This window comes from Triticum dicoccoides, chromosome 3A (assembly GCF_002162155.2).
Source record: "Triticum dicoccoides isolate Atlit2015 ecotype Zavitan chromosome 3A, WEW_v2.0, whole genome shotgun sequence".
In the NCBI taxonomy this organism is placed as follows: domain Eukaryota; kingdom Viridiplantae; phylum Streptophyta; class Magnoliopsida; order Poales; family Poaceae; genus Triticum; species Triticum dicoccoides.
This window is the reverse complement of record NC_041384.1, coordinates 151,983,273-152,008,168: the sequence shown is the minus strand read 5'-3', so window position 1 is coordinate 152,008,168 and position 24,896 is coordinate 151,983,273.

The following is a 24,896-nucleotide window of genomic DNA, read 5'->3' as shown; positions in this document are numbered from 1 at the left end:
TGAAGGGCCTACGCTGTGGTAGACGAGGGCGCCGGTTAAGCAGATCCGGTGCGGTGGACCATGATGGCGGTCAAGGAGATCTAGTGCGGTGGACAAGCCAGTCGCTGAAGCGGCTCCAGTGAAGTGGTGAGTTGGCAGTTGGGGGTTCCAAGGTGCGGAATGTAGATCCGGTGGGGTGTGAGGTCCACCGCTGCAGCGGAGGACTAGATTCAGCGGCTTGCCGTGGTCGGGGGGGTCGGGGAGGGGAAGGGGAGGGGCTCTAGGGAAGAATGTTGGGGGCAAAGAGGGGAAAACAATGGAGTTACCAAAGCAGCCCTTTTCCGTTCATGTGGCAGGGGTAAAACAGGAATATCGCAGGGCTAAACTTTCGGGCGCGTGATATTTTGATGTGAGCGGGAAGTTTGAAAGCTTTTGGTGCCTAAAATTATAAGTATTCTACTCTCGTACGGCCGACTATGATATCATGGCCGACAATTTGTTTGTTTTGCATGCAAAAAATGTGCAAGTTTTGAAAATCAATGTCTCCAACTCGAAACTTAGATTGTCCATTCGATTCAAATATGGATCATTGAGCTACTACAAGCAAATACCATCATACGGTACAGTTCAAATGAAATTCCAAATGTGTTTATCCTAAATATGATGACAAAAGCAAAAATGTGTATGTGTATGAATAAAGTGGATGATTATAAAGTTTGAACATGCCCGTATGTGTATATCTCTAGGTTTGATATATGAATTTTAAATCATGATCCTGGCTTAAAAATGTACCTTCGTTTAAATGAATTACAAAAGCTAATGATGGAGTTGAATTCCAAAATTCCAATCTTAGGTTTGTAATTCTGGTACATCAAGGTATATCACGCATGTTCAAAAGTATCGTTATCTCATAGTACAAACTGTGAAACAAATTGATCAACCATGAGTGCACAATATCTCAATTGCGCTAAAGTCCCTCAAATATAGACACCTCACTCTTTATCTGAAGTCAACCCCCCTACCACCACCACCACACACACACACACAGAAGCCGTTCTCTCCCCCAAACACCAACACACGAGCACATTAACACCCCTCTCTCTTGTAAAGTCCGGACCCCAACATAGGTCTCTATCACTTTGTCTCTCGGGCATGCACACATCTCTTCCCTCACTCTCTAGGTCTCCCGCTATCTCTCTTACCCAAGCACACGCACTATGTAGAGTGTATATTTCCCATACACACAAAACGTCGCCCCCAAACGTCTATCTCCCTAGTTATGTGGTTCTCGCGCACTCACCTCACACACCACCCCCACTGCAAACAAGCACACTTTGTCTCCTTGTGCACCACTCTCCTCTTTCTATCTCTCCCACATGTGGACCCGCCCCATCTCCTTCCCTGTATACATATATGTCGTGACTCTTTGCATAGCTCCCTAATGTATAATCGTTCCGATTTCGCACATTGTTCTCTACACCATCTATTCTAGATCTCTCACGAAGTCCCTATCACACACACGATGACTCGCTTCCCTTGCGTCTCCGTTCATAGGCCAATTTCGGACAACATCAACATTGTCTCCCTATCTATACGCCATTTATGGACACAAACGACCCCTCTCGCCTCTCTCTCTCTCTCTCTGTCGCTAGCTCTCTCTTTCTCTCGCTCTCACACCCCTCTCCCACACACACACTCGATGTCTCTTCCAAATAGTCTGCTCCCCCGCCCGCACCCGTGCTATCTTGCTACTACACATGTCACACCATTCCCCCTTCCCTTATACTAGGTTTACATCATCAGTGGTCTCTCTACTCCACATACACTCTCTCCCTCTCACACACAAACACATGCACAAACACACACAGACATGCACAAAGACCCATTTACCTGGATCCTCATCTCTCCTCATGTCCGCATGTGTATCTCACACACTCACTCTCTAATTATGTATATGTGTCTCCACGTTACACAACACAAAGCCCCATGTACATGTCTCTCTCTATCCTCCACACACATAGACACAAAGAATCTGTTATCATTGCCTCAGTCTCTAACATATCACACACGCACTCTCTCTCTCTCACAAACACACTCAACAAGGGTTTCCCCGTGAATAACTTACCGTCTATTCATGAACAGTCATGGCAGTACGGCGAACACGAAACGTGAAAAAGAATAAATCTACACGTGCTTAGACCACCTAGTATGACTACTAGGACTAGAGCAAGCGAAAAAGCGCGCCGCTGTCACCCCCTCCTTGTCGGCGGCGGGAAAATCTTTGTTTTACACAGTCGAGAAGTCATTGTGCTAAGGCCCCACATGCTGAGGCGTTTAATAGAATGTAGATGCCAGTTTACGGAAGCAAGTATCGATAATACGTTTGTATCTCGATACTTATATTTCTTCTCTTATAAAAAAACCGAGTTGGTGATGATGGTACGTGTGCCATCTTGCAATATAGACCGTCCGATCTATATCTGACGGATGGAAATTAAACTAAAAGATACCCGCACCCCTCTCCACATTTACAGACAAGACCTTCCCTCGTTCATCCTTATCTCCAACAAACCTCATTGTGGAGCAATTAAGAAAGGAAGCCTCTGGAACAAACTGGCCTGGTGGCCGCTGCCGGCGTCGTCAATCCCCATGCCTCCGCTCAGTCCGACCACCAACCACCACCACACCCCACTTCTCTTCACCTTATCTCATATTTCTCAAGATATCATTAGTTTTTACACATGGGATTACTCCCGCAAGGGTCAATCACAACAAGTGTTTTTATAAAAAAAATGCATCTTGATGTTCCGTGCAATGCACGGATCTTGCTAGTACTCCTACACAAGACTAAGTTGGTGATGCTGGTGTGTCTGCCATCCATCGTTTCTGACCATTAGATCTACATCTAACGATTGTGAGGTAAGTTGTTGCCTTTTCTCACTAACCTCCCACTTGTCTACCAATTTGCAGAAAAACCCATAATTAGTATCTTAAAACCAACCACATCCCCCCCTGACCTCACCAAAAGCCCAAGGAATATATTCTAATTGAAACATAATATATCTCTAGTGACATATGTATATCAAAATTAGAGTGTTTTGTACCAGGTTTGTGAATAAGTATTAATCTAATTATGATTCGTTGCAACGGACATGAGCATTGCTAGTATTTCCAGCCATGCATTTATTTTCCTAGTATTCCATAGTTTCGAGTTTTCCATCAAGATATTAGTCACTCATGGTTGATATTTACTTTCAATCATGTACACATATGCACTATGTAACTAGCCTTGCTTATTGGCTTCCAAAGCTTAACTTCCACTCCTACTTACAATACGTAGAGTATTTAACAAAAAACTACCACTTTCAACCAGCCCTAGGAGGAATCTATTGTACAAAAAATAGCAAAAACATACCCAAAATTTCTTAATCCACGCCAAAAACTACCTAGTACTCCTACCGATTAGGTTCGTTTAAACCCATGTATGACAGGGTTGGCCCACATGTCCGTGCTGATGAGGCAGCTTAAACCAACACATTTTGTTTGACCATTGGCACGAGGGACCCACATCTAACCTTCTATCCTGTTATTCCCCCTCAAATCATTATTTTTCCTAAACATTACTTCAAACAATACTGATGCGTGTTCGTCGGTGGCGCCGGTGATGAGCGAGTTGGCCGCCGCTCCGCCGGACGGGCCGGACGCCGCGCTGGCCTCCGCGCGGGTTGGCAGGATGGCCCGAGCTTGACTCACGAGCGAGCAAGCCGCCGCGCTGGCCTTCGCTCGAGCCAGATGGCTGGCCTTAGCGTGGCGCGCGCGAGCAAGCCGCCGCGCTGCCGTGCCAATCTAGCTAGCAAACCTTGCAGACAAGCAGCTGAACGGAGCTATCTTGGCTAGCTAGCGGCCGCGAGCGCCGGACGGAGCTGGCATCCGGGCTGCCGCAACATGGGCTCTGCACTGCCGGCGGTTTTGACCTTGCCTTCTGCCGGCAGCGGTAGCTGCGTCCCATGGCCGAGGATGACTAGGTGGACGGGCCGGAGGTAGGAGGTCACTCGAGAATTTTTGTTGGTAAGAGCATGTACAATGGTTGATAAGGTAGTCTTATCTTATGTCTGCCACATATGCAAGTGGTAGTAGTTTCTTGGCATTTTAGTGTTTTGATGCATTATTAGAGCAAGTACAATAGAGCTGAGTCAGCGGGCTATAAGAAATAAACTACTTCTACATGTTGGCTATAAGATGGGCTGTAGATGACATGGCACTGGCTTATAGCCAGCAGCTGGCTATACTATTAACCATGCTCTTAGGGGTTTCTTGTAAGGAACAATGTACGTACTAATAGCGACAAAAGGCGATTCTAGGTTGCGTTCTACTCCAACGAGTACTACTAGTGGTCGCGAGAGTGTATACCTCGTTTTGTGGGTTCGATCCCGGCCAAACGCACGACGGCCTTTTTTTAAATAGTATACTACTACACTTCGCGGCGAGCCAATATTCTACACGGGTAGTTTGAGTTTTGAAGTCAAACAGACATGCGGCCCCACAATCTGGGTGCACTGGACAGCCTAGCCACGTGAACGGGTTTTCCTTCCCAGCATCCTGTGGCTCGCGTGCTCACCCTAGCCGCACCTTGCTTGCAGCTTCCAGCTAGTAGCATATTTAAACTAGTGCCTCCCAATTAAGCCCGAGGAGCCGGAAAAGCCTGGCGGGGCATTGGGAACTGTGCAATATGGCTCTGTATGTAAAGTGCTCTACTACTACTCTGTAGCTTGTGGCGTTGCATGCATGGACTTCACTCCATTATCGGCTCTACTATAAAAGAAATTCCTCTTGACGTGTTTTTTTTGAAACGGAGGCAAAAGCTTTGCTTCATCTCATTCATAAAGAAGGAACTACTAACAAAGTTCGACGAGATCCATTACACCTCCACAAATGGAAGCGAAAAGCCTAGTCTCGCTGTATCAAATAACTCAAATGTTCTGCCCCCGCAGTAACCGTCGCTGATAAACAGGCTGCTGGTGTGTGCGTGAGAGGAGCGGCTGAGTAGGCCAGCTACATGAGAGGAGCGGCTGAATAGAGCACCGAGAGTACCCACTAGGCCACTACGCAGGTGTACTTCCCCTGCATTGATAGTACAGCGATGGTTCTAGAGAACAGTAGTACCCTCCACTTCCAACTGTAGCTCCTCGGCCCTGAGATTCAAGAGTTCAAAACTGGTGCACTATACAAGACTAGACTAGAAGTACAATACATTGCACTACTAGTTGAGAAAAGTAGTACTAGTACTGCTACAGTACGAGTACGTACTCCTCCATCATATAATGTACGACGTTTTTTGACACTAGTTGGCGTGTACAAAAAATGGCAAAAACATGCCCAAAATTTCTTAATCCACGCCAAAAACTACTACCTAGTGCCAAAAATTTCTTACTAGTGCTATTATTTACAGTATAATGCAATCCCATAACGTTCCATAATGCTAGTACTAGTACTCCATGGTACCAAAAACTACTACCTAGTGCCAAAAATTTCTTACTAGTGCTATTATTTACTAGTGCTATTATTTAGAGTAGTAAATAATAGCCTCACCCCTTCGGTGAGGAACGATCTATAGTTGGAAGGGACGAGGCCCTGCAGTTACTACGCTCTTATCTCCTCCTCGCCAGTTCCCCTCCCCCCGAAGAGAAGGCAGTTCGTCGCTGCTCCCATGGATTCACCAGGCGGTTCTCCTCCTCGTCGGGGCTGGTAGACCTTGGACGACGATTCTCTGGGAGAAATCGCACGCCGCTCCGACGTCCTCACCATCGCAAGACTCGGTGCTTCCTGCACCAACTTTTTCAAGACGCTGCTTAAATAGGCTTGAGAAAAGGCCATGCTTGTTGGTCTTCCATGCGTCCTCAAGGAGAAGGTTCTTCTATGGGACAATTCTTCAAACAGTCCACCGCTCCCTAGCCATGGTTGCACGTTGACTCTGCTAGAGTTGATGACGTTGAGAGGTAGTCAGATTTTGTCCGATGAGCAGGTCAGTAATGGAGTTTGATCATGTAGTACTTACTTATTCCATTTCCATCCCGTAATTTCTCCACTGCCCACCGTCTTATATATAGGTCTGGGTCGGTGCCAACAAAGACTGGCTTGCATACCTCCGACCAAATACCACCATGATTTTGCACAACATCCACAGCAGTGCGGCCGTTCTGGTAGACCCCTTCTCCACCATTGGGATCGGCCTTCCGGACTGGCTAGGCAAGAATACATATGATGATGCCTACATGAGATTGAAGAAAATAGCAATTGCGGACCTGCCGATAAAGCGACGCAGCTACGACGATTACTATCTCATCGCGGTGTTCGACATAAGGATTGCCATCAATGCAGGAGGCAGTAACCGCAGAGGCTGGCGCATGTTGGCGGCGGCAGATTTGTACCCCTACACGTTCGAAGACGCCGTGCGCCATCTAGGCCGCATCTTCGCGGTGACAAGCTAGGAGACTTGTTTCATCTGGTTGACATCCTACGGTACGGGAGATTACAAACGGAATGCACAAACCATCATTTGCATCCCTAACGGTACTCCATTATTTTGCAGGGACTAGTCATCCCTCGATCAAAATAAGATCACCGATCCTGGATGTGCATTTGCATCCGCGATTCGGTCTAACCTGGAACCTTGTAGCTGACTTTGGCATATTGGGATCAACTATCTTAGCAGTCGTTACCCATGGTACCACTGATGTGCAACATGGTCACATAATCTACCATGATCGGACCGTCACCACCTACCCAGGTATTCCATTTTTTAACCCTCTCGCCTTCTCTTTCATTGTTGTACTAGTAGTATACTTTGTAGTACTAGTAGGAGTACTTTTTACCTTGGAGGACGCGTATAGCTAGCTAGGCCCTTGAAGACTTGAACCCACTAGCTGCAACCATTTTTGTTTTTCCATGTCTTACTATCTCATCCATGTAGCCAAGAGTGGCTATATATAATAAGCCGGTTATTTTACTTCCTCTATACCGGAGTAGTACTATTTGCTGCACAGTATTACTGACCGCCACATTTGAGCACAACATTATTATGCATGGACCTTGACTATGTACGTCACCATGTGTCCACATCTAGGATGCCGCGTGTACCAGATGAACGGCGCCGAGTTCGACCCCCGTGATGCTACGTGGGTGCAGAGGAACACTCTTGGAGAGTACTCGCTTTTCATCGGGGACAGCTACCCCATTGTGAAGCGGATGCCACCTTCCGTGCACGACACGGAAGGCCTGCCGTTCATGAAGCATGATTGTGTCTTTAGTGCGCACCGCCGGATGAACGACATGCTAGGACACGCTATCCCTGATTTATGCCGCTTCTGCTTGGATGAGTCTCCATCGTGTGGAACCGGACTAGAAAGCTGCGACAATGATTCCCGTTGCCCACCGCTATGGATCATGACATCCATGAAGAACACCTGGGACTGGAGCCTGGAGGAGGACATGTAGCCCATCTATAACGTGTAAGTGGAGTACGGTAATTGTCAACGGTAGTGCTGTGAATATATGTAGACTAGTCGTGCACAAATTTATCACATGAGTTGGAGATGAACTTGTGTGGCATAATGGCATTTGTCCTTTAGAATTTATTACTAGTAAATGTGTTATGTGTGCGTGCAACTTGTGTGGTTGTTGCACAGGCTCCAACGCGCTCTTTGAGAAAAAAAAAGGTGGCACAGCTTTGGATATACGTGACGTGGCGGCATTATATAGTATCATCGTTCGCTATAGTTGTACTAGTACACTCCTACTAGGACGAAAACTCCTATAAAACCTTGTGCTTGGCTCTTTGCCTCTTCGGGAGGTTCAACAGTTCGTACTCGTGTGAACCTTGCACTTGGCTCTTCGCCTCTTCGGAAGGTCCAACAATGATGATACTACAGTACAATATGCTTCTGGCAATCTGACACCGATTGAACTGCTGCACGTCCACCGCAAGGACAAGGGCGAGGGAGAGGGAGAGGGAGAGGGCACTGTAGTCAAAACCCTCTCCTCATCCTGCGAACCACCGCGTGCGTGGGCGAGGGAGAGGCGTAGTAAGCAAGCTTCTCCTCGTTCAGCGAGTTGACGGGACACATCAAAGCAGTACTAGTAGGAGTACTACTAGTAGTAGTCCATACTGCGTCCTTTTCGATTAATATGGCTTAATTTGAAACGAGAAAAATACACTGGCAGTCAACGTATGTAACAGTACGGTCTTTACGGTCACAATATATAGTTTTGCGGCGATTATGCAATCACTAGCTCATCGTAGAGCACCGTATTGCACCCTACTGACCGGCCACATAGTCGACGTGGCACTTTGTTGACTGGTTAAATTGTCACCTGGTTTTTGGGTCCGACCTGTCAGTTGGTAGAGCAAAGAAATCAGTTAAACAAAACTTGACGCAGGCGTGACACGAGTCCAACCCTTGCGTGCGAACCGCCCTGGTTGTGTATGTGAGTGCATGCACGTGTCCTCCCTCGTTCTTCCAACAAAGAGTGTACTACATGATGTACATCTACACTTCCAATGCATTTAGCCTTTAATCTAAATCGATATTGATCGACTAATGCACCAACTTGTGCTGTAGGTATAGGCTACATGTCTATCCTTAATTACAGCATGCAACGGCCTTCATTTAAACTTCTTATCTCAATGGTTGCATGCACACATAAGTCTGCTACTTTTGGGCGTTAATTATGCCCTGGTCAATGTGTAAATCTCTAAATGTACAGTCTTTCACGGACGTAGGGAGTAGGTTGAGCACTTGAGCGTGAGCGTGTGTGTTGCATCGTGTGCTGTGTGCCGCATGGGTGCATGAGTGTTGCGTGCGTCCATGTGTACGTGTGAGTGTTGCATGTTGCATGCATGCATGCATGCATGGGGCTTACTCCCTCCCATTGACATGTTCATATTTCAAGCTTCCTCTGTTCCCTCCATATGGTGATACTCCCTCTGTTCCCAAATAGTACGGAGTAAAAGCCTCCCTCTGTTCCCAAATACGGAGTATTTGTCTTTCTACAGATTTCAACAAGTGACTAGGTACTGTAGAAAGGAAGTCCTCGTGATCCATTTATTCCCCATCTCGGCCAGAGAGAACTATTCAACTAGTCTTCATAGTGAAGTGACAATACACGCTGCAGCAGATGGGACACGTAATTAATAAGCTGAACCAGCGTGTTGGTGTTACTAAATCAGCCTTACCCAGTACTGTCATCATGTTTGCCAGTAGAGCATGCTTCCGCAAATACGCCTACGCACCTCTGTCCTCCATTAACTGACATATGGGCCCCGTTGTGGTAGACCCACGTGTCATCGGTGTAACTATTTACACTCCGAAGGACGGTATATCCTGGTAGTAGTACTAGTAGAATTGAGATTGAATGCACTTTCTTCCCCGTCTTCCACTCTTCTTCCTCCTTCTCTTCTTCTCCCTCCTCTCTTCACCATCCCGACCGCACACCATTTACCCCCGCTCACTCCTCGCCCGCCTGCGCCATCTTCCTTGGTAGCTCACACGTACCATATCACCCCGCTCACTGCTCGGCCACACGAGGAGAAGCTTCTTCGCTCGCCCGCCCGAATCCACTTCCCCGCTGGCTCACAGGCACCGAAAACCCCAATGGCAGAACCGACTGACACGCAGAGCCATGATTGGAATTGTCAGGACCCCGATCCTAAATCACACCAATCTAGCATGTAACACTTCATATCACTTTGCGGCCTCACGCACGGTATTCCCACGGGTGCCACCTTACCTGGCCCGGGACCATTTGCGCCTTTTGGCACACGTATATGATAATGTCGCCAGCATCCATATGACAGAGAACCCGGGCCGACATGGCTAGTCGTGAACCCAAAGCGGCACCAACCTATGGGGACAAGCATACATGAATCACATCGAGCATGTCGGTCAGCAGCGTGTGAATCCGGGCTGTAGCACAGGGCTAACAGGACTCCGGGAACCCGTCCTGTAGCAGGCTAGGCAGGACTCCGGATGTCACCGCGTGACATTTCCCCGAAGGGACAGACACAGGAACGAAGTGAAACACATGCCGGCCAGTCAAGTGTCCTGAGCAGTAGTGCTGGCTAGCAGGACTCCGGTGAGCCGGGCTGTAGCGGACTACTATGGCTCATGGAAGCACTAGACTACATTTCCCCATAAGAGAGGCTGCCAACGATAAACAACTAGATAGTCGGATCCCACACATACCAAGCATTTCAATCATACACACAATATGCTCGATATGTGTAAATCCAACATGGCATCACAACATAACTCTACGACTCAAGTATTTATTAGGCTCCAAGGAGCGAGATATTACAAACAAGGGTCTCATGACCCAACAATCATAGCGTACAAATCAAAGCACATGCGGAAGCTTAACTTGTCTGAGTACAGACAACTACAAATGAAGAAGGCTGAGAAGCCTGACTATCTACCAGATCCTGCCGAGGGCACAAGATCGTAGCTGAGGTATCAAGCTAAACGTCGAGGTCCACACGGAACTACTAGCAAGACTGACGTCTCTCTGCAAAACATAAAATAGGCAAACGTGAGTACAAATGTACCCAGCAAGACTTACATCAGAACTAACTACATATGCATCAGTACCAGCAAAGGGGGTGGTGGAGTTTGACTGCAGCAAGCCAGCTTTGACTCAGTGGCTATCCTAAACTACGACTGCAAGCAACTCTTTTGAGGTGGCGCACACGAGTCCACATAATCACCATTCAATACACCACTATGGATCCGCTCCCACCTCCCTACGAGAACGCCATCCATAGCACTCATGCTTATCTTGCGAGTTTTAGAGTATCCACTTTCACTTGTCTATGAACTATGCAAGGGGTCCAAGTTTCCATATCCGAGGAATCCGGCTATTCGAATAGATAATGATAACCCTGCAGGGGTGTACTTCTTCACACATGCTCCCACCACTTACCGTCATTTACACGACATGTACTCGGCAACCTTCAAGCGGAAGCCCAACGAGGGTGTCGGCCACGGCCTACCTAAGCAATTAAGTCTCTAGTCCAGGTTTATCGCCTATCCAGGTTCCATCCGCAAGGAGTCCGGCCGAGGTTTCCACATACGGCCCCGAACAATGTGTACAGGGTTTAGAGACACCAAACGGGCGCCCGGCATGCCCGGCCACGGTGTATCTACCGCAACATAGCCCACCCCTGGGGTCAGCGCTACGCACGGTCGCCAACACATATCCTACAAACACCAGAAACTAGTTGCAACTCCTGGACAGAGGACTAGGGTGATTAAGAAGCCTAGAGGGTCAATTAAGGATCCCAATGAGTGGTAGTAGCTGTTCATGGATCACAGACACAGAACTCAGTTCCTAAGAACGCTTTCAATGAGACAACCCACCCTGTACTCCTACATGGCCTCTCACCGCTACCTTTACCAAATCATGTTCACACACTTAGCTCACACACAGTAGGACATGTTCATCACCATTCCAATTCATTCCCGATGAATCAGACCCGACACAACTCTATGCAATAGCAGGCATGACAAACAAGCATGAATGAGTAGGTACATCAGGGCTCAAACAACTCCTACTCATGCTAGTGGGTTTCATCTATTTACTATGGCAATGACAGGTCATGCAGAGGAAAGGGGTTCAACTACCGCAGCATGTAACAGTTGAATCGTTGTTGTCCTAATGCAGTAAAAGAGAGCAGGAGCGAGAGAGTGGGATTATATCGGAATGAACAAGGGGTTTTTGCTTGCCTGGCACTTCTGAAGATAATATAGCTCTTCATCGGTGTCATCGAACTCATCGTCAAAACATACGTCTACCAGGGGGAACAATCACCGGCAAACATAGAAAGAATACAATCAATGCAATGCACATTATGATGCATGATCATGACATGTAAATATGTTGTGATTTGAGCTAATGCAAATAAAACCAGATTAAATGAAGTTGGTTTGAACCAAAGACTCAAATTCAACTCCATATGTGATTATTTAAATGCCACTTATTTGATTTGACCTGATCAGCAGGCATAAGTTGTTCAAACATGCATGATAATTCCATAATTAGATTCTTTGGATTTTTCTGATCATTTTTCATATATAACTTATTTCATTTGGAGTTACGGTTGATTTACTATGAATTTTTGAAGTTTTGGACATTTTCTGAATTTTATAAATCATTTCTGATTTATTTAATTCCAGAAAACAAATACTACATCAACATTGAGTAAGCATGACGTCAGCAAGTCAACTGCGGCTGACCGACGTCAAACCTGACCAGTGGGGCCCACTGGTCAGTGACCCATTAATTAACCCCGGTCAAAACCCGTGCTGACGGGGTTTGACCCAGCGGTAGGGCCCGCTGTCAGTGGCAGTGAGGTGGCTGATGGTGGGGATTAGTCCTAATGACCATGCCACGTCGGCAGTCGCCAGAGTTTCGCCAGCGAGGACCAAATCCGACAACGGAAATGCCACGGGAAAACGCTACAGGGGATGGTTTCGGGCGCGGTTTGCGGCTATTGGTTGCTGGGCTTCGCGCGCATCCAGGGGTGGCAGAAGATCGAGCTGGGGTGGCCGGAGTTCACCGGAATGGAGCTCGCGGCGGCGCCGGAGTTCGGCCATGAGCGGCGCGGGGTGCTGTGGTGCAAGTCAGGAGCTTCGAGCGGCGGTGTTGGGTTCGTGGGGACCCGCTGAGCTCATGGCAGTGCTCAAGTGCGAGTTGTGGCCGCGGTTACCACGGTGGAGCCATGGATGACGGGGGTGAGCTTCGGGCTCGGCGGATATGACGACTACAGCGGCCGTACAAGGAAAAGGAGAGGGGGAATCAGTTCAGGGGCTCACGGGGATCACGCAGGGAAGGTCAGCGAGCTCGGGGGAGGCGTCAACGGCGGCAAATCGACGGCGGCTATCCTCGGTGGCCAAGGAGGGGAACAGCGGAGCTGGCGGCAACCAGGGCTTCCGGCGCCTTCCGCCTTGGTGAGAAGGAAGAGGGGAACGAGGCGGGGCTTCTTGGCGTGTCGGTGAGGCGTGGGGTGGCCGGTGGACGTGGTAGAGCATGGCGGCGCCCTCTGGTGCGCTCGGGAAGAGAGGGAGAGGGAGCCAGAGGAGGGGAGGAGCTGCGGGCGTGAGAGAGAGAGAGGTCGGGGGGGCATGTGCCGACGCATGGAGGCGTCCAGGGCGTCGGGGACGCAGGCAGCCAGGCAGGAGGTGGCTCGGGCGCATGTGCATGGGAGGTGGAGGTGGGCTGGGCCGGCATAGGGCCAGGCCAGGTGGGCTGCACAGTGCTGGGCCTCGGGGCTGTGGGTAAGCGCCAAGTAAAACCTTTCTCTCTCCTTTCTGTTTTCTATTTTAGTTACTGTTTTCTATTTTAGTTATTGTTTTCTATTTGTTTCAATTTGTTTTGATTTAGCTCAAGCGCTAAATCATTTTTATTTCTTCTAATAATTTTTGCAGGGACTGAAAGGAATATTCTAAAGCCCCTCACAAAATAACAGAATTTGAAGCATTAAATATATTTATAACATATATTTGCTCCAACTCAAATACAACATGAATTAATTCAAAAATCCACAAATGGCCAAGAAATATGCTCATCATTTTTGGCAGGGGTTTTCACCTTTATCATAAATCATGAACATTTTCAAAGGCATTTTGGAGTCTTTGAAAAGATTTAAGTTTGAACCTAGTTGAATTTCATTTGCTGCTAGGGTTTATTATCCCCTATTTCAAGTTTAACTGAAATTTTAGACATGATGCAACACCAGATGCTAGCACTAAGCATTGCCAGAACTAGGGATGTGACAACTCACCCCTACTAAACAAGAATCTCGTCCCGAGATTCAAGACGTGAGGTAAGAAGACAGAGGGGGCACAAGCTAACACAATCTTCATGATCCAACTGTGCTTCTCGAAGATGTTGATTCATTGCTTCAAATTGATATTGACATCTTTGCTTTCAAGATCTTCATCCAACATGTGGTCAACAGAGCGAGACATGTCTACATGGATGGATCATCCTAATGATCACAAGACCAACTCACGAAATGACATGTTGAAACATCTCGAGTTGAGACACCAAACACATCGAGAGGGATGGAAGAACAAACGACGTGGTTTGATTTGGTGGGCAACAATTTCACGCTTAGAAAGATGGTGGATGGTGCCAAGGTGGCGAGGAAATAATTGCCATGGTCCCGTAATGGGGCACCTTGGGAAAGGTGACTCGTTGGATTGTTCCCTTAAGTGGCAAAAAGAATTACTTTTGATCCATAGATCATTGAAACTCTTCATACCAACTTAAAGCAATTTTCAATTGATCGTTTGAAAGAGCTCAAAGAAATGGCATACTCGGACTAGGATGAATGATGTAGACTACCTTGTTGGAGACAACGCAATGGATGATTTGCTTATCATCGGAGACAGATGGGACCCATGGTAAGTCCACTTTTGAAGATGATCCTGGACAACTACTACTGAGGTGCAAGTTGGGAACAAAATGCAAATGCTGGGAATGATTCTGGTAACTGAGGAAAAACTCAACAATCGAGAGTGTTTCCAATGTTTCAATGGTTATAGAATCGTCGAAGAAACTGAGAGCACAAGGATACCTAAGGAACAACTTCTATAATAAGTCGCACGAAATCCTCATGGAAAGATGGGCAAAGATACTATAATGACAAATCTTCCGGCTAGGTGTGTCGGCCAGAATATCAACCCTGTCGGGACCTACATCATAGATCCTGGAAAAGTTCCAACCATCATATCTGCCTAAGATTCAGATCTGGTTGGTAATAGGATATTTCAGATAGCATGTCTAGAAAATAAAGTTTGCAACACAAATCGACGAGATGACGTTGCGAGATTCTCAGAAAATGAACTACGATAGTAAGCTCTAAAACATGAGCCGGTTTTGCTACAAACCTGTGAACACGTTGTCCCAGACAAGCATTACCACACAGTAGTCTTATAATAAAACACTACCGAGTCCAGATGGGAACCATCAACGAGGATAACGAAGTCCTTTCATAAGTCCGGATCCTAAGAAAGAACTTCTTCTCCTTGAACAAATCAATTAGTGGCTTGGTGTGCTAGGAACACATACAGAATGGAGGTGGCCAACCTATTAAACCATAGAGTACTTCGCACATATGCGTGACTAACTTGGGATGATTCCAGAGGAAACAAAACAAACCTTTCTCAAATTCATGGCGGCAACTTACACCAAATGCACATGAATTCGAGGAAGTCACTTCTTCCATCCAAGCATATGCTTCATGAACGGAACATGAAGGCATTGTTTACAAAGTTTCCAACACTAGCTTAATGTTTAACACGAATCATGGGGGAGACAAAATGCTGCTGATGCCTCAATAGCAACTCATGGGAATTTCCATATCACTGGACTTCCACCATCATGTGAACACGGTGATAGCATTGGTCAGACCAAAAGATGTAATGGTGTATGCTCGAGGGATCATCCACGAGTAAGACAACATTACGAACATCGTTGGTTCTGATTTGACTTGATGATAGCCCATACTCAAGTCAAAGTTTTGACAAGGCAATAGATCCAACAACTGATCATGAGGACCAATCGATGGAGATATCATCTTTCTTCAACACACACACACACACACACAAAAGATATCCCTTTGGAATGAACTAAGTTGGGCAAGCTTTTATCTTCCAACTCTCCAGGTTGTTGTTTAGCTTAACCAACTAGCTCAGGGGTATCCAACACTGATTCTTGGAGAAAGGGGTGGTTTACAAGAAACCAACTTGATCATGAACTCAACCTAGTGGTCAGGAGACAACCTGGTAACACTTTCGAGAAGACATTCGGAAAATCACGAACCACTAATATGTTATTAAGCTTGAGAACAATCTTGCTTTTCAAAGCAAGATGATCACTAGTGCAGAACCGGGCAATAGCACCGGTTCGTAAGGCCCTTTAGTGCCGGTTCGATAACCGGCACTAAAATGTGGGCACTAAAGGCCCCCCCTTTAGTACCGGTTCAGCACGAACCGGTGCTAAAGGGCAACCACGTGGCACGAGCCAGCTTCGGGGGCAGGGAGACCTTTAGTACCGGTTGGTGTCACCAACCGGTATTAAAATGTTGGGGGGTTTTGGGTTTATGATTTCTTTTTCATTTAATTTTGTGTTTTCCATTTAATTATTTTTCATTTGCTGGTATTTTACGATAATACATATTGTACACGTTATGCATATATATAAATAGAATTTCTAGTAGAACCGATCATAATATATATATATATATATATCATCGAATGTCTCACAACCACCATTAATTAATTCACACATATATACACACATGTATATATATATATACAATTTCTCCTAATTGGTGCCTCCGGAGCCAGTGGCATTAGCCTAGCTAATTGGTGCCTTCGGAGCACGATAACAATTGGAAGTGGTTCATGGGGCCGGTAGCGGGTAATAGTATTCTCCTTTGGGATCTATGACCTGGTCGAGCAAAAATCCCGCTATTTCCTCTTGAATTGCTTCTATGCGGTCCTGTGCTAGGAGCTTGTCCTGCACCTCTTTGAACTGTTAAGAAGGAGATCAATATGCATGTGTATTAGTTGTGTGACTAGATATCGATAATGGTGTAAAAATTGTGAATAGTGTTCTGACAATCGTTATCGTACCCACTCCTATCTTTGAGATTTGCTCCTTTCGGACGCCATCATGCGAATGTTCTCGCAAACGTAGTATGCACATAGATCATTCCCCAGCACCTGCTTCATGGCCTTTACGAGAATGGAATTTGATCAGATAATAATTGATCAAGCATGATAATTAAAGAGATGGCAGCTAGCTAGTACTACTTAATTACTTACCTTGGGTCGATACCATTTCAGATTTCGTTTCCATGGGCCTGGAGTGGCCCTGATGAACTTTGCCCAAGCCCTGCCCGCCAACAAAGAAAATGAATAAATGGGTTATTAAATAGTTGTTATCAGGAAATGACGAACTAATTAAATAGGCTGAGATATAGTTAATAATGATTGAAATTACCTGTTGACTATCCCCTTCACGATGGTGTAGTCACTTGCTTTCTTAAGTAGTGAGTCTAGTACTTCGACTGTTCCTTCATCAACTTTAATGATTAACAAGATCCAATGAAATCTGCATGCACACACGTTTGCATGTCTTAATTAAGTGGGCATATGTAAGCAAAAACATGTAGCTATAGCTAGTAGGGAAAAACAGAATTTGTAGTACAAGACAGTGTGACTCACTTGAAGTTGTAAGGAAGTAGTATATCTTCATTGTATTTGAGTTCCTTGAAGAACTGTAGCATGCTTTCCTCTACACTTTTTTCGTGATATGGATCTATTTTCCATGTGTATTCATTAATGGTATTTGGGTCAACGAACCCAATGCCATAGCGTCCACCTTTTTTCATTTCATAAATCTTCATCCTGCATAATACCACAGAAAAGAATATAGTGAGCATAATTACAGGTAATGATTGATCAAAATGATCACTACAGCTAGCTTGAGACTTTATTGTATAGCTGAAATAGCAACTGACGATAGATTTGTTGAGTGCGTCTTTATTGTATAGCTGAAATAGTTCTGAATACTCAACGGTCACAGCTTTCTCATGGTAGTAATGCTCCTTGTTTACATTCACCATGAGGGACTCTCGATTGGAAATCTTGGTAATGTCCATGTACCATTGATGCAATTCATACATTCTCGTTGGGAGCTTATTGACCTCCTCTGGCTCGACCAAAGGTTGGCCCCGGGCATATTTCCGTTTTATTTCCTCCTCTCTAGTCGGAGACATGGGCTCGATATCGAGGAGTTGTCCAACAGTGATCCCGATCGATTCACCCTGCGCAATATGCTCCTCGGTTATTACCACATCGCCCACCCCGGGAACGTTAACGGTTTGCCCACAATAATATTGGGCACGCCTACTCTCATGTGTTGTTGGCACAACAAGCGGGGGGATTGATTACGCCGCCTGTTCTCTCAGCTGGGGAACGGTTTTACCGCTCCTTTTGCCAGCTGATTTGCTCGAGCTCGAGCTTGCCTCTTTCTATAGACGTGCTCGATTTAACTTCTTGATGTGGCGCTCATAGTCTGAGTCAACAGGCTTGGGAGCTGGTGGTCTAGCCATACGAATGAAGTGGTCAAACTTTTCCACAGGCACTTTCTCCCTTGGCGGCGGTGGCGGTTTCGGTGCAAAATGGGCTTCCACCTCGGCCTTCGATATGGCTACGTTTTCCTCCTCAGACTTGTCGTAAGGCCTCTGCGGAAGAGGCGCGAGGCTTGGACCATATTGAAATCGCTTGCCTCCGCCTGTACCTCCAGTACTACCTCGACTTGCACCACTACGCACCATAGCTGAGGCGGCTCTCCTCCGTGATTGCTGAGGCGGCGAAGACGGCTGACGTGGCTGAGTTGGAGGAGGAGGAGTGGCCTGAAGCTGTGCCGGACTTGGAGGAGGAGTGGCCTAAAGCTGTGCCGGACTTGGAGGAGGATTGGCCTGACGCTTTGCCGGACTTGGAGGAGGAGGAGTGGCCTGAAGCTGTGCCGGACTTGGAGGAGGAGTGGCCTGACGCGTTGGTGGACTTGGAGGAGCGGGAGTCTGCTGACTCGGTGGCGGACTACGACGAGGATTCGGATGACGCGGTGTCGGTGGCCTTCGAAAGATGATGCAATCCTTTCTCCATAGGATGATACGATGGTTGGCCTCTCCTAGTGTGTGCTCATCATCACCTCTAGGAATGTCAAGCTCTAGCCCCGAATATTGGTCCACCACCTCATCAACCAAGACATTAGCATAGCCCGCTGGAATCGGGTTGCAATGGAAGGTTGCCTCGGGGGGATTTGTAAAAGCAAGGGCGTCCGCCACCTTCATGGATATGTTCTTCATTTTGAAGTGTAGCTCGCAGTTAGTGTTCTCCATGATGTCATCCACTGGGTAGCTATCCAGCAATGCGTCGCCCGTGGCGGAACCTACGCTGCTTCTCTGCATGGATGGGACGGTGCTATCCATTGGTGGATCATCCGCTAGCTGCTGAGACCCCCTTTGCTGGCTAAGTGAGTCGATCTGCTCCTGCTGCCGCTGGAATTTGATTGCCAAGTCCGCGTGTGCTGATTCTAGGCCTTGAAGGCGTTCATAGTCTAGCTTCCTCTGCTCCTCCTCCATCTTCCTCTTCTTCTCCTCCGCAATCTTCTTTCTCGCACGGGTTCTGTAGTCGACATTCCAGTCCGAAAACCCCTCATACCACGGAATAGTGCCCATGCCTCGTGTTCTTCCCGGGTGTTCAGGATTTCCCAGGGCACGCGTAAGCTTGTCATTCTCTCTATTGGGCTCGAACAACCCCGATCGAGCCTCTTCTATTGCAACAAGTAGCTTATCTTCGGCTCCGTCCAGACATGCCTTCTTCGAAACTTTGCCTGTCTTCGGGTCCAACTCCCCTCCATGCGCATAGAACCAAGTCCTGCACCTGGGGGGCCAACTCAATGTTTCTAGAGTGACACATGCATCCAACATCTCTTTCTCAGACTTATCCCACTTAGGCATTCCCACCGCATAGCCACCTGGCCCCAGCTTATGGAACTTATCCTTTTTTGCGGCATTGGCCTTGTTTATTCTGGACCGTTCCTTAGATAATTCCGAATCCTTGAATTTCACGAAATCGTCCCAATGAGCTCTTTGCTTCTCTAGTGTTCCCTCGAATACTGGAGTCTTCCTTCCTCCCTTGACGTACTTGGCCCATTCACTCATCTTGTTGTTCTTGAATGCAACTGCCATCTTCCTAAGAGCAGCGTCCTTGACTTTCTCCACATCTGCATCCGTGAAATGATCTGGTAGGGTGAAATGTGACATGAGCGTTTCCCAAAGAAAATCTTTTTGTCTGTCGTCGACAAAAGTAACTCCTGGACGTGGCTTTGCTGGCTCTCTCCATTCTTGAAGGGAGATTGGGAGTTGGTCCTTCACAAGAACTCCGCACTGACGAATGAACTTGTCCGCAATCTTCTTAGGTGCTAATGGTTCGCCATTAGGTCTGATTGCCTCGATATTGTACTTTACGCCCTCCTTCAACTTTTTGTTTGGGCCTCGTTTCGTCCTGTTGCCTGAAGATTTGCTCGATCCGGATGGCCGAAAGAAGAAAGATCGATTCGTTAATATATCTTCAAGTCATTTAAAACATGTGATGATCACCAGATGCCTGCTTATATAAATATATATACCTCGCCGGTCTTTGTTGTTTCAAGATCAACATTTTCTTCGTCAATTCGGTCATTGCGATCGAATATCATATCACCCTCCCCGGTGTTGTTTAGATATTCGGAGCCGTCATAATCTTCTTCATTATGATCATCATCTGGCCCGCGAGGATTGCGTATGATATTGAACAGGGCCTCTTCACCCTCTCTGCCGGTATTGTCCGCCATAGGTTTTGTTTAACTAATCCAAAAGAAATATATTCAAATTACAATGCATGGATGCAATCAATTAATAAGGAAAAACTGAATCAATCATAGTACATAATAAGCATCATCGAATATAATCTCGAATACATCGTCTCGAATAATATATATAATCTCGAATACATCGTCTCAAATAATAGACATAATCTCGAATACATCGTCTCGAATAATATATAATCTCAAATACATCGTTGGATCATGTGGCACGGGCGGTGGACACCCAAAGAGAAGGAACCCTCACAGGATCATAGCTGAAGTGAGACCCCTGAAGAAACTGCCAGGTATTGGAGAACCTGCCACCCTCTAACGCAACCATGTAGCGATCGACATGCTCGTCCTCCTCCCTGACACGGCGACGTACCACCTCCGGCGGGGCCGGATCCCTCCGCACCGAAACTGGCCCACGCGAACGCCACCAAACGAGATTAGGGTCGACGACCGGGGCTGGGTTCCTCATCAAGCAGCGCGCCCCTCCAGGCAGCACCTCCCAGTGCCAGCCCGACGGAGCCCAGTCCCGGACATGGGTCAGCCGGACATCGTCGCGGACGGGTAGACGACGAGGATGCGGGCCGGGCTTCGTCGAGAACAAATACTAGCTATATGCCCGCAAAAAGTAACATTTTTTTAATGATTGGATTTTGATAACTAAAATTTCTAACATTTCTATATATAACTAACATTCCTATAACATTTCTAACAATGCTATATAACTAACATTTCTATAACATTTCTAATATTTCTATAACTAAAAAACAGAAAAAATTATAACATTTCTATATATATAACTAACATTTGTATAACATTTCTAATATTTCTATAACTAAAAAAAAGAAAAATTTCTAACTTTTTTATAACTATTTCTATAACTAAAAAACAGAAAAATTTCTAACAATTCTAACTTTTTTATAACTATTTCTATAACTAAAAAACAAAAAAAATTCTACAATTCTATCATTTCTATAACATTTCTAACATTGCTATGTAACTAATTATTTCTATAACTAAAAAAAGAAAAATTTGTAACATTTTTATAACTATTTCTATAACTAAAAAACTAAAAAAATGTATGTGTGTGTGTGCTCGCTGGCGAGGCGAGAGGCGACGGGGGGCGGCGACGGGGACGGCGACAGGCGCGGTGACGACGGGGATGGCGACGACGGGGACGGGCCGGGGCGGCGATGACGGGGACGGGGACGACGCGGGACGGGCCGGGACGGCGCGGCGGTGACGACGGGGACAGGGACGACAGGGCGGCAACAACGGGGACGGGGCGGCGACGGGGGCGGCGACGAGGGATATGGAGACGGGGGCGGCGGGCGACGGGGCAGAGGAGAAGAAGCAGATGAGAAACTGAAATTTTTGAAGTGTTTAGTTATATAGGATGGACCTTTAGTACCGGTTGGAGCCACCAACCGGTACTAAAGGCCTGTTTTGGCCAGGCCAAGCGGTGGGAACCGCACCCCTTTAGTACCGGGTGGTGGCTCCAATCGGTACTAAAGCCCCCCCCTTTAGTACCAGTTGGTGCCACCACCCGGTACTAAAGGGGGTGCGCTGGCAAGGTGCGGTGCGGCAAGTTTAGTCCCACCTCGCTAGCTGAGGGGCGTCCGCACTGGGTTATAACCCCCCGTGCGGTAGCTCTCTCGAGCTCCTCTCCAAAGCAGGCCTACTGGGCCTACATGTTCTGTGCTGCCTTGTGGGCCTACTGGGCCTTTGCGGGCTTGCATCCTGGCCCAACAACAGGTTGGGTTTCTAGTCGTATGCAGGCCGCTCTGGCCCAGTAAGCGGGTTTTTTTTAATTTTTTTGCTTTATTTATTTTTGAGTTGTTTTTTGTGTATTTAGAGTTTCTTTGTGAATATTTTTTCTTTAGGTAAAAAAAATTACAAACTTTCTGTTAGTGCCCGTAGTTTTCAAATTTGAATAGTTTAAATTTTGAATTATTTGAAATTAGTGTGAATCACTAGTTTGTGAATAACTTAACTTTAAAATCAATAAAGGCATGAAAGAATTTGTTTGCACATAAAATTTCTTCGCGTTTCAAATGCCTAAACACATAACTACCCTAACTATTACAGAGATTCCCTCCTGGGTGTGAAACACAGAAGAAAGTGATGATAGTGAAGCCGATCACATGCCAGATCTTTGGGTGTGAAACTTTTTCTTCGCGTCTGTCCCTTTGCGCCGTAACCATGGAAAATCTTCATCATTTAACGGGATGCTCGGGTCAATATTCACTATGAATGGAGCAATTTCATCAAACTTTTCATAATCTTCTGACATGTCTGTCTTGTCATCCACTCCCACGATGTTTCTCTTCCCATAAAGAACTATGTGCCGCTTTGGCTCATCGTACGATGCATTCGCTTCCTTATCTTTTCTTTTTCTTGGCTTGGTAGACATGTCCTTCACATAGAAAACCTATGCCACATCATTGGCTAGGACGAATGGTTCGTCTGCATACGCAAGATTGTTGAGATCCACTGTTGTCATTCCGTACTGCGGGTCTTCCGTTACCCCGCCTCGTGTCATATTGACCCATTTGCACCGAAACAAAGGGACCTTCAAACCACGTCGATAGTCAAGTTCCCATATGTCTTGGAAATATCCCCATAATATGTTTCCTTTCCTGTCTTGGTTTCTGCATCAAAGCAGACACCACTGTTTTGGTTGGTGCTCTTCTTATCTTGGGCGATCGTGTAAAATGTATTACCATTTATCTCCTACCCTTTGAAAGTCATTATATTCGAAGATGGTAACTGGGACAACAAGTACATGTCATCTTCAATAGAGGTGTCATGCATGGTACGTGTCTGCAACTAGTTGGTGAAACTCTTGGTTTGTTCACGTGTAATCCAGTCATCAGACTGCTTCGGGTGTTTGGAGTGTAGCAAATTCTTGTGTTCATCCATATACGGAGCCACCAAGGCGGAATTCTGTAGAACTGTGTAGTGTGCTTCAGTGAGAGAATGTCCGTCCATACATATTATTTGTTCCCCTCCTAGCATGCCTTTTCCATCCAGTCTGCCCTTATGCCGCGATTCAGGAACACCAATCGGCTTAAGGTCAGGAATAAAGTCAATACAAAACTCAATGACCTCCTCATTTTCATGGCCCTTGGAGATGCTTCCTTCTGGCCTAGCACGGTTATGAACATATTTCTTTAAGACTCCCATGAACCTCTCAAAGGGGAACATATTGTGTAGAAATACAGGACCCAAAACGTTAATCTCTTCGCATAGGTGAACTAGGACATGCGTCATGATGTTGAAGAAGGATGGTGGGAACACCAACTCGAAACTGACAAGACATTGCACCAAATCATTCTCTAACCTTGGTATGATTTCTGGATCGATTACCTTCTGAGAGATTGCATTGAGAAATGCACATAGCTTCACAATGGCTAATCGAACATTTTTCGGTAGAAGCCCCCTCAATGCAACCGGAAGCAGTTGCATCATAATCACGTGGCAGTCATGAGACTTTAGGTTCTAGAACTTTTTCTCTGCCATGTTTATTATTCCCTTTATATTCGACGAGAAGCCAGACGGTACCTTAATACTAAGCAGGCATTCAAAGAAGATTTCCTTCTCTTCTTTGGTAAGAGCATAGCTTGCATGACCCTGATGTATGCCGTCTTTTCCGTGCATACGTTGCTGGTCCTCCCGTGCCTCAGGTGTATCTTTTGTCTTCCCATACACGCCCAAGAAGCCAAGTAGGGTCACACAAAGATTCTTCGTCACATGAATCACATAGATTGCGGAGCGGACCTCTAGGTCTTTCCAATAGGGCAGGTCCCAAAATATAGATTTCTTCTTCCACATGGGTGCGCGTCCGTCAGCGTCATTCGGAACAGGTTGTCCACCAGGACCCTTTCCAAAGACCACCTTCAAATCCTGGACCATATGATGTACATCAGCACCAGTACGGTGGCGAGGCTTCGTCCGGTGATCCACCTCACCTTTGAAATGCTTGCCTTTCTTTCTTACGGGATGCCTGCTCGGAAGAAGTCGACGATGTCCCACGTACACATTCTTCTTACAAGTAGCCAAATATATACTGTCGGTATCGTCCAAACAGTGCGTGCATGCGCGGTATCCCTTGTTTGTCTGTCCTGAAAGGTTACTAAGAGCAGGCCAATCATTGATGGTCACGAACAACAACGCCTTTAGGTCAAATTCTTCCCCCATGTGCTCATCCCACACACGTACACCTGTTCCATTCCATAGTTGTAAGAGTTCTTCAACTAATGGCCTTAGGTACACATCAATGTCGTTGCCAGGTTGCTTAGGGCCTTGGATGAGCACTGGCATCACAATGAACTTCCGCTTCATGCACAACCAAGGAGGAAGGTTATACAAACATAGAGTCATAGGCCAGGTGCTATGGTTGCTGCTCTGCTCCCCAAAAGGATTAATGC